General features: G+C 43.3%; 1 long non-coding RNA gene across 1 annotated transcript; it reads left to right on the top strand.

Annotated features, from left to right (window-relative positions):
• Positions 1 to 8929: 8929 nt before the first annotated feature.
• LOC126964617 (uncharacterized) lies at positions 8930 to 9875 on the top strand. Its single transcript, XR_007729410.1, has 3 exons — positions 8930 to 9054; positions 9291 to 9394; positions 9480 to 9875. It is a non-coding gene; the product is annotated as an uncharacterized LOC126964617 (long non-coding RNA).
• The last annotated feature ends 1262 nt before the right edge of the window (positions 9876 to 11137 follow it).

Here is an 11137-nt window from a genome sequence, read left to right as displayed (position 1 = left end):
GGTTAAAGCTACATGCTCTTGATTCGTGTGCCCTCCGACTATATCCATATAAAATTCATTTACACCTGCCGATACATTTTGATGTGAAAGGTCAATGTTTTGGATTTTAAAATTTAAACTACTTTCTAGCCTTTCCGCATCAGCCGTGCCCGCGGGCACTGGTAATTCAAAAAACAATAAGAGCGGCTGTGCCGCGGGGCACTCTTTTACCTCATCCAGTTTTCACCCTTATTAGGTGTACAAGATGGTTTATTTGCCTACGCAGTTATGAACGAGTGAATTCCCAAACACATTTCGATCCGTTACGATTCAAGGCCACCAATATTCGACGTCATAGCTTTACGGACAAAGCACTTATGTGTCCACTTGTTCCCGGCCGGCGCAGCGAGCGGTCGTTATCAAGACTTTACACGAATATCGTTCTTTGTGTAGATTTAAGCTTTATTTTATAATTAACATATACTATTCATTACAAAAACATAAAAGGAAATAAATAAAACAAGTAATTAACAATAATAACAATATTTATTTTAAAATATACCTATTTTTACACTTTTTTTCGAATGAAAAGTCTTTGTGAAATAAAAAAGAAAGACAATATGAATAATTTATACATGGTCTTATAGCTTGTTTCAATAGCTTTCAGTGACAGTCACTCAAATCACCCTAGTTATAAGCATTTTATAACTACACGTAAAATAATACACACGGGGAAAATGCCGCGAAAATGCCGGAAGCTTGCCGATCTACAGTGTACAGCGAGATCCGGAGCGCGCCGATGCGGAAAGGCTAGTGATGCAATTTTGTGTTTTAATCTTCTTTTTTTATGGAAAAGGAGGACAAACGAGCATACGGGTCACCTGGTGTTACGTGATCACCGCCGCCCACATTCTCTTGCAACACCAGAGGAATCACAGGAGCGTTGTCGGCCTTTAAGGAAGGTGTACGCGCTTTTTTTGAAGGTATGTCGTATCGTCCTGGAAACACCGCACAAGTAAGTTCATTCCACAGCTTTGTAATACGTGGAAGAAATCTCCTTAAATACCGCACTGTGGAGGACCGCCACACATCCAGATGGTGGGGATGATATCCTAACCTGTGGCGTGACGAAGGTGGAATTCGGCGGCAGGAATCAGCTGAAACAGCACTTCGGAACACTCCCCATAATAATTGCTGTAGAGGACACACAATGAAGCGATGTCTCTACGCAACGCCAAGTGATCCAGCCGTCCACAGAACACTGGGTTCTCGTCAATTCGAGCTGCTCTACGTTGCACGCGGTCAAATGGATCGAGCAGATACTGGGGTGCGCCAGACCAGAGATGACAGCAATACTCCATGTGTGGCTGGACCTGCGCTTAGGAGAGCGATAGAATATGGGCCGGCTTGAAGTATTGCCGTGCTCTATTAATGACGCCCAGCTTCTTCGAAGCCAATTTGGCTTTGCTCTCTAGATGGCCGCGGGATTGGCAATAGGTCGAGATATCGAGACCCAAAATTCCGATACTAAGCGAGGCTGTAAGGGAAGAGTTGTCGAAGAGCGGATACGACAAATGGGATTTTTTTAGTGGTAAACGTGCAAACTTGAGTCTTCTGAGGGTTAAATTGGACAACGTCCAATTTTCCCCATTCCGCGACCTTCTCAAGAGAGGACTCGATAGAAGGCACAAGTTTCTCCCGGCACTGGTCCACGATTTCCCTAGAGAGATCTGCATGGCCCGTGTATACGGCATCGCCCGTGCTGTCGTCTGCATAGTAATGTATATTAGAGGTGTCCAACATATCATTGATATGCAGAAGAAACAGTGTGGGAGATAGGCGATAGCACACAGCCTTGCCCCAAGGCTGTGTACTACAGTGTTCACGGGCTTCGGGTTCGAGCAATAACCGTCGATAACGACCTTTATGCTGCGGCCTGTGAGGAAGCTGGAGGTCCACTTGCAAAGCTCTCGGGAAGCCCAAATGATGGAACTTTTGAGAGGAGCGCCCTATGCCATACACGATCAAAGGCCTTCGCTATTCGCTATATCAGTTGCGCGCGCGAATCTGGTCGCGTCGGACGTTTTCCCATTGAGCGTGAGACGTATGCGATTTCGAATAGAACTACGTACTCAACGTTAAAGTGTAATAATTGTCATCTCGTTGTGGATGAGCTTTTAGCTTACATCCAAAATAAAGTTTCAATAGCCGATGAAGTGAGTTTGGTGCAAATATGTGCGTCTGCTTTCTCACGTGAACAAATTGAGATAGCGAATAGCTTACTTCTGGAAGCATTACCAGTGGATCTACGCACAAAAACTTTACGCAAAGGAAAAGGCACGGAAAACCGCCTTTTGCACGACATCATAAGTGTATTTAAGGTCCTGATGTACTACCTGTGTTTGTGGCCAGGGATTTGGAAAAATTACCACCTATAACTTTCGACCATCTGGACGTCTCCAAACTGCTCAAGGATTTGATGCTAGTACAGGCGGAAATCAAAAGCATTAAATCCTCATATGCAACTGTTGAGCAGCTAGAAAATTTCAAAAAGGAATGCTTGAGCGGAAAATTACATTCGCCGCCACTTTCGATTATGAAAGTAAATATGAAAAGAGGAGGATACTTTGATAGCGGACCGATAGGTTTGTCCCAATTAGACGACACTATCGTTACAACGCCGTTGGAACAATCTAACTATGAGACATCTCCGAGGGAATATAATTCAAATTATAGAAGTATTGATTTGAGTAAAGCGGAGGATAGTAACTCAGTGCAGTTTCAAAGCACTGTATCTAAACATTCGACCGACGATTGCGTCACACGCGCCGACCGCGGCATTATACGAGTTGGCACTGAGTCATCAGGCACGTCGAGCGAACCGAATGGTCAGCTGGGTGCGACAGCGCAAATTCGATCATATGCAGGGGTCGCTAAGGTACATAATCCAAATGAAGGCTGGACAGTAGTGCAAAAGAAGTCACAAAAATCCAAAAACCGCCTTATTGGCAAAATGGGAAATTTTGTGGTAGAATCAGACGAAAAATTCAGGGCGGCCGATAGAAAGATACCCTTATTTATAACAAACGTACATAAACACACAGCAGAATCAGATATAATTAAATATATTGAGAATAAAACTCAGGAAAGTATTGTGAGTCTAGAGAAAATTTCAATTAAACGGCAATGTGAACACGACGCTTATAAGATTTTTGTTTCACAAAGCAAGCTACCTTTGTACCTTGATGAGAATCTATGGCCACAGGGAATTATTTTTCGACGATTTGTGCACTTTAAGCTTAAACCCAAATTAAAATCAAATGAAACACCTATCACACAGGTGGCGCTGAGAAACTTGCCTATTGTTAATGGATAAAAACATAACATGTAAATTTGTTTCATTTAATTGTAAGAATGTAAAGCGTTCTGCACAATGTATTCGTGAGCTATGTAAATCCTCACATTTAATCGCTTTACAAGAATGCTGGTTGCTCAAGGAGGAGCTTTGTTTCCTTGACACAATAAGCGAGGACTTCAGCTCCACAGGAGTATCTGCGATAGACACGTCTACTGGTATTCTACGTGGGAGACCATACGGAGGCGTTGCGCTGTTGTGGAAGCGTAGTGTTTTTCAAAATGTGTCTAGCCTCGCACATTTCCCTGTAAACATATCCTGAGGTTGGCTTCCCATACCACAGCCACCACCGAAACTTTTGCCTAGGCCTCCCCGTGCGCTTCGGCTACATGCTTATTCCAGCCTATCACTCTCTTTTTGGCTACACGGTACATACTCTTTCGACCCGCCCCAGAAGCCTCAACTAAAGCTTTAACGATGTCACTGTACAACTTAGTTATGGCATTTCTATGCTCAGAGTCGTTACAAGTATGGTCACAGCAATACTGAAGCCCATGTGGGAAGTCAATTAGTCTTAGCCTTTCATGACATTCCCTCTGGTATGTATTTATTTGCACTTGGCTTCTTTCTCCCCAATAAACCTCATTTAGAGAGGTATTTTTACAAACTTTCTTTGGTAATAACACGTTTAAATTACATTCTACGACCAGAGGAAAGTGGTCAGACCATAATACATTATGTAATAGCCCGCGTATTTGCGCTATCAAAGTAGTTGTTCATCAATATCTTCAAATTTTGGTATGAAAACCAGGTCAGCCATGTCAGATGGGCGGGAGTCTTGTCACGTCCATATGGGTTGGAGTGCGGGGTGAGGCAGGGAGGATTGAGCTCACCAACGCTCTTCAACCTATATGTAAATGATTTGATTGACGAGCTCAGTGGCACCAGGGTCGGCTGCTTCATAGACGGAACTTGTGTCAACAATATAAGCTACGCAGACATGGTGCTGCTCAGTGCGTCTATTTGTGGTCTCAGACAACTGATGGCCATATGTGAGGCTTATGTGGGAGGACATGGTCTTGCTTATAACGCTAGAAAAAGTAAAGTGATGGTCTTTGAGGCCGGTGGTAAAACACCAAATAAAGTACCACCTGTAATGCTGAATGGTACAGCGTTGGAGAGAGTATCTACGTTTAAATATCTTGGTCATATGTTGACTTCCGACCTCAGGGACGACACGGAAATCGAGAGAGAACGGAGGGCGTTGTCGGTGAGAGCGAATATGCTGGCTCACAGATTCGTGCGTTGCTCAAACAGCGTCAAGATTACGCTGTTCAGAGCCTTTTGTACAACTTTCTACACGTGCAACCTGTGGGCCATGTACACTCAAAAATCCTACAACGCGCTACGTGTTCACTATAACAATGCTTTCAGGGTGCTGATGGGGCTGCCCCGATCCTGATTTGTAGCGCATCAGGGATGTTCGCGGAAGCACGGGTCGACTGTTTTTATGCGACTATACGCAAAAGATGTGGATCCCTGGTGAGCAGAGTACGGGGCAGTACCAACAGCATTCTAAAGATGATTGCGAGCAGGTTGGATTGCAGATATGTGGGTCATTGCTGCAGTATTTCTAACGGAATGGTGCAGCTGTGACACACATCTGTAACTTAATAAGTAATAGGTTTAGGATAAGTACTAAGATAGAAAATAAGTTTGCTGTATTACTAACAATTAATATGAGTCATGATACTCGAAATAAAGATTTATTATATTATATATATTATTATATCTAGGTAAACTGCAAGGCCTTGCTTTCAATAGCCGCCCATCTATGTCTTAGGTATACCAGAAGATCACCTGCCGACCCACCATGGCGAAGGCCGTACTGTCGATCGTTGATTAACTGTTGACCCTCAAGGTATACCAAGAGCTGGCGGTTAATTATGCTCTCCATGATTTTGGAGACCAGAGAGGTAATAGCAATAGGCCTGTAGTTTGCTGGATCCGAACTGTCCCCTTATTGTTGGAATAGACGCGTTAGCACCGGCGTCAACTCAGGGGCACACGTTCTAAGCGCGATTGGAGAAATGCCATCCGGCCCGCTTGACTTCCTGACGTCCAACGAAAACAGAGCTCGCCTAACAGTTTTCTGTCTGAACTGTACTTCAGGCATAGAGTTCTGACACCGCGGGATGGTCGGCGGTGTTTTTCCGTTGTCGTCAAGAGTCGAGTTTGAGGCAAAAAGAGTGCACAGGAGATCGGATTTTTTTCTGGCGTATGGGCCAGGGTGTCATTCCTCATGTGCAACGGCGGCAGGGACGGCTGGTTGAAGTTACCAAGAGCAGCTTTCGATAACGACCAGAACTTGCGTGTACCGGTCGGGTAACTGGAAAGCTGCTCGCCAATTTTGATGACATGCTTCGATTTCGCACGGGCGATTTGCCGCTTAAAAAATCTGGAGGCACAGTTATATTTCCTCTTAAGAACTCTGCAGCTCAGATCCTTTGAGCCCAGCGCCGCAACCCAGGTTCGATACGCCTCTTTTTTGCAGACAGATGCTGCTTTAATTGCATCGAACTCATCCGGGTTAATAACCACACTCGCATAGAATACAGGCGTGAAGTAGCGGCATAGTATAGCACGGAAATACTTCAAGCCGGCCCACATACTAGCGCTCTACAAAGCGCAGGTCCGGCCACACATGGAGTATTGCTGTCATCTCTGGTCTGGCGCACCCCAGTATCAGCTCGATCCATTTGACCGCGTGCAACGCAGAGCAGCTCGAATTGTCGGGGGTGAATTCAGTGCTCTGTGAACGACTGGATCACTTGGCGTTGCGTAGAGACGTCGCTTCATTGTGTGTCTTCTACCGCATTTATCACGGGGAGTGTTCCGATGAGCTGTTTAACCGCACTGTGGCGGTCCTCCACAGTGCGGTTTTCAAGGAGCTTTCTTCCACGTACTACAAAGCTGTGGAATGAGCTTCCTTGTGCGGTATTTCCGGGACTTTACGACATGGGTACCTTCAAAAAAAGCGCGTACACCTTCCTTAAAGGCCGGCAACGCTCCTGTGATTCCTCTGGTGTTGCAAGAGATTGTGGGCGGCGGTGATCACTTAACAACAGGTGACCCGTACGCTCGTTTGTCCTCCTATTCCATAAAAAAAAAATTGCGACCATGTGAAGACATTTTTGATTGTTTCACAATATTATAGGAGTGATATAAAAACGCACCTCAGTGAATGATTCAGGAGTAACAGTCGCAGCACACAAATCTCTTGACGATGATGGTTGATCTACAGCAGGTTGAAGGTTTCTAGGGATTGGTCGAAGCTTTCTCTGTGACTCTATTATTATAAGTCTGGCTATATTTGAAGATTCCTGCAATTCAAAAACAAACTGATGCGTTCGGTTCGGAGAGCTAAGGGGTGCCGAACGCGGGGAACGAGTTCATCGCCGACCGCGTTGCTACTGGACAGGCAGCCAAAGAGAATTTATACACTGCGCTGAGGCCAGCTATCGCTGTTGTGCGAACTGCGCACCGCACGTGTATTGTGGGCCGTGCGCGCGTTCGCCATGTGGTTGACGTCCTATCACACGTCACAACTTGACAATTTGTGTTCTTTAAGTTAGTTGTCTATATTTTTAATTCTGGTGATTTAATCCCATACTGGGTAAGTTGTGTAATTATCTATAATTGCTTTTATATTTTTTTAATAAAGCAATTTAAAAATAATGCTAAATTGTGATTTTATTAATAAGGCTTATTAATATTAGATGTTTCAAACATACTTAAGTAAACATTACTTTTAGATATTTTAAATATTAGATGTTACAAATATAATTAGTAAACTAGCTAGCTTCATTAGTTATAGATTTTAGATTGCCTGGCTTAATTAATTTATTGATTTTGCTTGCCAGCAATTATTTTGTACTATTACTGCCTACTGCTTTCTCTCTATTACTGCCACATCTTCCCAGTAAAATTAAGAATGCCTAGTATTCTCCCTTGACTCTCGCTAGTTAACATTCGGCTTTGGCTTTCTTCGCACATTGTTAAAATTACACTGGCTTGACACGTGGCATTTCATGACTTCACTCGGCTCATTTGTAATACTGTCAATGGTTTATACAGGAACTACGACTGGGTTAGAAGAAATTATTATTCTTCCACTGGGGAAAAAAGACCAACCAGGACTGCTGGACTCATTTGTGACCGTGCACATACACAGCGTACTAAGCAGGTCTGGGGAGTGCAGCTGGTAGCTTAAGGCAACTGCAGCGACTACATAAGAACCTACCTACGACGTTTGAGACCAACCCCCAGGTGCCAACCAGCTATATTATGTCTTGTATAAAAACTACCGTTGAGTGCCAAGCAGACATAATATGTCTGCTTGCCACTAGCGTGATATTTCTTTGTTTAATTTAAAAATACTCTGTGGGCATACGTCAAGAGAGCAAAGCGAAGGTCTTGGAGTCGGTGTCATCCAAGATAGGCTTGTAACTACATACATAGTTGTAGGTGAGATGTGCTTGAGTCGTGAGGAGGTGAGAGGCGAGAGCGGGTCGCAGCGGAAGTACACCGATTCCAAAAATTACAATAATCGTAACTAGAATTATTTGTTTTTTTGTTAATTTTTTTTATAACAATAAAAATTGTTGCATGTTTCTCTCTGCTACCTCTTAGTTGTTTCTTGCACTTATTCTTCACTGCCTTTTTCTTCGATAATTTATACGTCTAGATAGAGCCTCTTGCTACTAGACAACCGATGAAAACAGGCCAGGTTTATTACTCTAATGTACGATGTAAGCTACATCTTCAACTTTCGATTTGTGTGTTAGTTTGCGTGTATTGCTCAAAAAAGAGGTTAACAGTTAACCTTTATTTTTTCCTTCGTTTTCGCAGTTGTCACGGCCTATTTAGACGTATAAATTATCAAAGGCTTTTAAATTAACGTGTTCAGTTAAATTTTGCTTTTTTATGGTAGCCAAACAACACGGGGGGCCCGACGCGGCAGAGGCGTGCGAACGCGTGGGGGTCAGGGGAGTCAGAGGATGGAGGTGGACGAGCAGCTCGTGGCGGGGTCTAGAGGTGAGGGGCTGCACCGCGTCCGTCACGCCAGGGGCCGTCTGCACTTCGGGCGTGAAGGTGGACGTCCAGTTGCAGTCGACAAGTAGTTTTATTTTATTTTCTTTTTACTAACTTGCTTGCTTGCCTATCGTGTGAGTCACTGTATTATTTATGCATATTTTTTAGCCTCCAGCTTTTGCCAATAGGAGATATGCCAATGGGCCGGCCCCTCGAGACTCCCTTGCATCCCAGGTAGAGGCGTGCGTGGAACATGTAAGTATTTAAGTAGTCACCTTGAGACATAAGATGTTAAGTCTTATTTGCCCAGTAATTTCACTAGATTCGGTAATGTTTACACATTACTGCTTCATGGCAGAAATAGGCGCTGTTGTGGTACCCATAATAAAGCCGGCTTCCTGTGCAAAGGAGCCTCCCACTGGTAAATAAATGGTAGTAAAAAAAGGTTTTACAGATTCTATTATTTTAATTTATTTTACCTATTCATACACGAGACTATTAATTGCAGAGAAAATTGTGACCTGTTTGATGTCGAAGTGCCTGCACCATCGACATCACAGGCGCCTGCACCATCTCCGGCCACCATCACCAGCACCATCAACCCACTACCCTCCTTCGCCCGCAATGTAAGTAAATTATGGAACATTCATTTCCTTTACGTTGAGTCGACTTGAGTTTCCGGCTTTCGGCGCGTTATCTTATGTTGCCCATATTTAGGCGTACAATTCAAGTAGTATAATATCGGCTATCTTATATTCATAATATCAGGATAAAACCTTGTAGTAGTTGTGAATGCAACGGGCAAGTACTAGTTGTACTCTAAAATAGAATCACAAAGCATACAACTGGTATATTGTTACAGGTTTATAGAGGTTGGAGGCAGCAGCACAGCCAGCACGTCGAAGACACCGCGACCCTCTCGGAGGTCGCTTAGTGATGATGAAATCGTTCATCATTTAAACTATGGTAACTATGCATTGTGTATTAATATTATTCACTCTTGCCCTAAATAGAGTAGCGTGGTTTCATATCGATAGTATCATTCAAACAGGGAGTGAATTATCGACACCGATGAGGAGGATGACGACATTGTGCCCCTCTTGGTGTCCAGGGTGTACCAGGAGTCACTCGACAGTCCGGTGGACCCAGAAGTGCTCCAGCCTGCTGCCGCCGAGCCTGGAGATGGTGACGTTTTGGGGTTAGCAGGTCTAGGTGATAGTGCACTGCGACCTGTTGATCTCTTTGACTTTGTGTGGACGGATTATCCCAGCTCTCCCTTACCATCAAGCGAGAAAGGGAGCGGTTCACTCCTGATTATGTTGGCCCCACTTTGCCATGTGAAAATGAGTATGACAGTTTCACTGCCATTTGGGACCAACATAATATAATGGCCCACGTCAATTTTTGGAAAGAGACGACAATAGACGAGCTTTACACCTTATTTGCAATTATTTTAACGATGGGTATCCTGATAAAAAGTGCAATAGTAGATTTACTTTCTTAAACTTAACTTAATTTTAATTGTAATTGAATAGATAATTTCTTACTAGATATTCTGAATAGATAATTAAACTTATTTTGTCGTTTTTATTTTAATCATTAAATAGACGTAATAAGCGGTCATTTCAGTTTGCAGCTCCTTAACGAACTAGGTTGGTCTTCTAGTTCGTTAGTTCCTTTCTCGAATCCTTCTACTGATCGTTTGCCCGATCCGGCTTTTCCGGTAGTTTACTAAAGAACTGCGAACTACAGTGAACGGCCCCTAATGCGAACTAAAACTATTATAGTGAGTGAACATAATTAGATAACTACTGACAACTTTGCGTGGAATATTTTGTACATCGAGCCTGCGCAAGATTACGAAGTACATAACAGTATTGGAATTCGAAAAAGGATCCATAACAGATTACTAATATGTAGCATAATATGTAGGATTGATAATGAAATAAAGAACTTAGGGAACTAGTTCCCGGATCTCTCGCTCTTTAGTTCGTGTGGGAGTGCTCTTTCGAACTAGTTAGTTCGCGTACTACACAACAACAGTCGTGGGTATTAAGACCCAAAATGGGCTAATGAAACGGCCGGCACCGCGCGTAGCTCTACTCCTTAAGGGTGAGTGCCGTGACAACGACACTGAGGGGGAGACCGTTGGCGGTGGTTCCACCTGGCATAACAACCATAGATATAAAAAAAATATATTTAAAATTAGAATTTTTAATATGAAGCCGCCCCGCATCAACGAATATGCGAGTTGTCAATTACAGCCCACGCGCGCCCGCGTTACTTTTGTGCTGTGTGTGTGTGTTCTTCACAATAAACATTTACATCAAGTCCATAATTATTTTAATCTCTTCGCCCTATCACCAACAGCCTTTTTGATAAGCTTTGCGAAGATGAGCGTCTCCAAGATCTGGAAAGTTTGTTTAAAGTATATATATATATATATATATTATAACATATTTTATCGAGTATTGGACATCATTATAAACGAACTGAAATTCGCATTTCCTTCCAATATACTTCTACCAAAGATACTATAGTATTAAAAGAGGTGGATATGTCACTAGCGCGACGAAAATCAATCGCCTAAATGGAGTCAATTGGTTCATTTGGTAGTAGTCGTAGTCGTAGTTCGTAGTCGCTCTCGCGATGAAAATCTCGATACGAAAACGATACACACGCGTTTGTTGTTGACAGAATTGCTTACAA

Source organism: Leptidea sinapis, chromosome 5, assembly GCF_905404315.1.
Source record: "Leptidea sinapis chromosome 5, ilLepSina1.1, whole genome shotgun sequence".
Taxonomy (NCBI): Eukaryota; Metazoa; Arthropoda; class Insecta; order Lepidoptera; family Pieridae; genus Leptidea; species Leptidea sinapis.
This window is presented reverse-complemented; position numbering and strand designations above follow the sequence as displayed.